This window comes from Hemibagrus wyckioides, linkage group LG05, assembly GCF_019097595.1.
Source record: "Hemibagrus wyckioides isolate EC202008001 linkage group LG05, SWU_Hwy_1.0, whole genome shotgun sequence".
Taxonomy (NCBI): domain Eukaryota; kingdom Metazoa; phylum Chordata; class Actinopteri; order Siluriformes; family Bagridae; genus Hemibagrus; species Hemibagrus wyckioides.
The window spans coordinates 1,894,259-1,897,183 of NC_080714.1; the positions used below are offsets into that span (position 1 = coordinate 1,894,259).

Consider the following 2,925-nt stretch of genomic DNA (forward strand, 5'->3'; position numbering starts at 1 on the left):
TGGCAGGTAGCATTAGCGATGTAGCATCTGAAATGTTGATTTTTCTCAGTGTTCTGTTTTAAAACCACGTTAAACAGCTTCCTCTCGGACGCTCCTGCACCCCGCTCCTGTTCCCACGCATCACTTATCCGATTTATTGTGATATTTAACGCACAACACGTGGATATGGTGGACGTGTAGAGGAATAACGTGACGTTCCGTATCATTTACAACACTATTTTTGCACCTTCACTCTTAAATCTTCATTTCTTTCCCCTCTCAGGGTTTACCATGTGATCATGATGCTGAATATTGCAGTGTATCATATAACTGTCTGACTAATGCCACTTAAAGCATGACCGTGTGCGTGTGTGTGTGTGCGTGTGTGTGTGTGCGTGTGTGTGTGTGTCTGTGTGTGTGTGTCTGTGTGTGTGTGTGTGTGCGTGTGTGTGTGTGCGTGCTTTATAGACAAAGAGAGATGAAGTGTAAATGATTGACAGCTCAGTGATTTGTCAGATCTGCCGTAACACTTTATTTGAATTCGCTCTTCATAACGACTTTATAACACGTTTATAAACGGTGAATAACCTTCCAGAAGCCTTTCCGAGCGTTCAGAGATCCACCAGCGCTAAATCACCGCGGGATGGTCTTTAATTCTGTGTTAATAAACACTAAGATGAAGTTTTATTTAAAAGATGATGTTGATGTTTAATAAACAGTTTATTAAGTAAATGAGAATCTGGACTGGATCTCGTGCAGGATCAGGAACCAGATCTTTATTTCCTCTGCTGCTGAGCATGAACACCACCAGGGTCTAATCCGTGTTGTTTTTCTTGTTTGTTTATTTATTTATTTATGTATTTTGGGGGGAGGGACATGATAAGATTTTCTCTCTACGCCTCAATCCGATCAAACCCTGCCTGAGTTCCATCTCGTCTGATAAATTATCATTATTTTTCACTAAACTCTACATTTTCTTAACATACGTTCTTTATAAAGAAGAAGCAGCTTCCTCATGTTATTAACAGATTTCTTGAATGCTACAGAAGGACGACGTAGCTGATGTTATTAACGAGTCATTACAGTTTATGAAGCTTAGTTCATTTTATGAACTGGAAGTGAAATCAGATTGTAATGAAACAGATTTTGGTTACAATTCAATCACAGTCAAGTCAAAATGCTTAAACATAAAATTTTACAGCTTTGAAAGACATACAGGCTTCATAAGCATGCTTATAAGCACTTTATAACACATAAACAGCAAATAAACAGTATGGCAGGAAGATCTGAGAGTCCCGAGTTGCTGCACTGTTATTCAGAGCTTCTGCATGTGTTATAAAGGGGTAATATAGCTTTTGATATGAGTGCTTTATAAGCATTCTTATGAGAGGTTTATAAGCACCATTTCCATATGAGGGGTTTATAAGCACTGCTATTATGAGAGCTAACAGGTTATGACAGGTTTTTAAGCAGTGTTTATGACAGGTTTATAAGCACCGTGTTTATGAGAGGTTTATAAGCACTGGGTTTATATGAGCAGTTTATGAGCACCGTGTTTATAAGAGGTTTATAAGCACTGTGATTATGAGAGATTTATAAGCACCGTGTTGCTGGTGATGTCTGCCGCCCTGCAGCTCAGTGCTTGTGAATGTGTTATAAAGTGTTTCTGCAGCTCGGTGTGAGGGCAGTGTTACTGTGATCATTTATTCTGAAACTGACGCTGAAGATCAAAGACTTTTAATAACAAGAAAAAACATAATGAAAAAATCCAATCAGCTTTTATTCAGTTTCATTTTCTTTTAAAAACTCTCTCTCTCTCTCTCTCTCTCTCTCTCTCTCTCTCTCTTTCTCTGTGTCTCTTTGGCTCTCTCTCTCGCTCTCTTTGTATCTCTCTCTCCCTCTTTTGTATCTCTCTCTCTCTCTTTCTCTCTCTCTCTTTCTGGTGTCTCTGCAGTCAGCAGTTTGTTGTATATCAGCTTTTTTTCTCTCTCTAAATCCCTGGCACTGACCACGTCACACCACTGACCTTCAACACCCCGAGTCCAGGACTGAAAGTCTACAACATTCCTCATTCATTTCTGCATCCATTCCACACACACGCACACACACACACACACACACACGCACACACACATTAGACAGACGGTTTATTTGAATGTGTGTGATTGTAGAAGCTCTATTTTATACAGAGAGTCAGTGTGATGATCTGCGACTGTACAGTGACGTGTTGCACAGAATAATAAACACTCGCAAAATCAAAACAAACTTCCTGTCTCTATCATTTATTCTTAAATTATACACTAGTTTAATAAAAACAATCAGAAACTACACAGAAATGTTAACATGCAGGAAATTACACTACTGACACTGGAGACTCCTTCCATTAATCCTAATAGATAGATAGATAGATAGATAGATAGATAGATAGATAGATAGATAGATAGATAGATAGATAGATAGATAGATAGATAGATAGATAGATAGATAGATAGATAGATAGATAGATAGATAGATAGATAGATAGATAGATAGATAATTAACTTCCTAAAGCATGTTTATGTAAATATTAAATAATCTGCTGCCTCAGTATTCAGGCCACAAATCACAAATCCATCCACACTGTCATGTTTCTGTTCACTGCTTTTACTATTAAAAGTCTCTCCACACCAAATAAGCAAAGAAAACTCCTCTTTCTCTCTTCCCCTTCTCTTCTTCCTCTTCTCCTCTTCCTCTTCTCCTGTAATGGATGCTCTTCACCGCTAGAGGGAGTAGAGCTCTGTCATTAATCCGCTTTTAAAGTTAACGGCGTTCTCAGCTCTCTCGAGTGAATCAGATCATTTGACTCACTTGACTCTTTCGAGTCGACTCTTTTCGGATATTTCCAGCAAGATGATGATTCTGTACGATTTGCCCCACAGAGAAAAGGGGCGTGTCTCTTCACGATGT

The 2,925-nt window shown here is 38.7% G+C and overlaps 1 protein-coding gene across 4 annotated transcripts in view; it reads left to right on the plus strand.

Moving 5' to 3' along the window:
• Positions 1-2,244, plus strand: part of elmod3 (ELMO/CED-12 domain containing 3) — an 11,561-nt gene extending 9,317 nt beyond the window's left edge. For all 4 annotated transcript variants that reach the window (XM_058390247.1, XM_058390249.1, XM_058390248.1 and 1 more), the window contains exon 13: positions 1-2,244. This exon is cut by the window's left edge and continues 1,161 nt beyond it. The gene's annotated coding sequence lies outside the window, so the exon portion shown is untranslated.
• Positions 2,245-2,925: the final 681 nt, after the last annotated feature.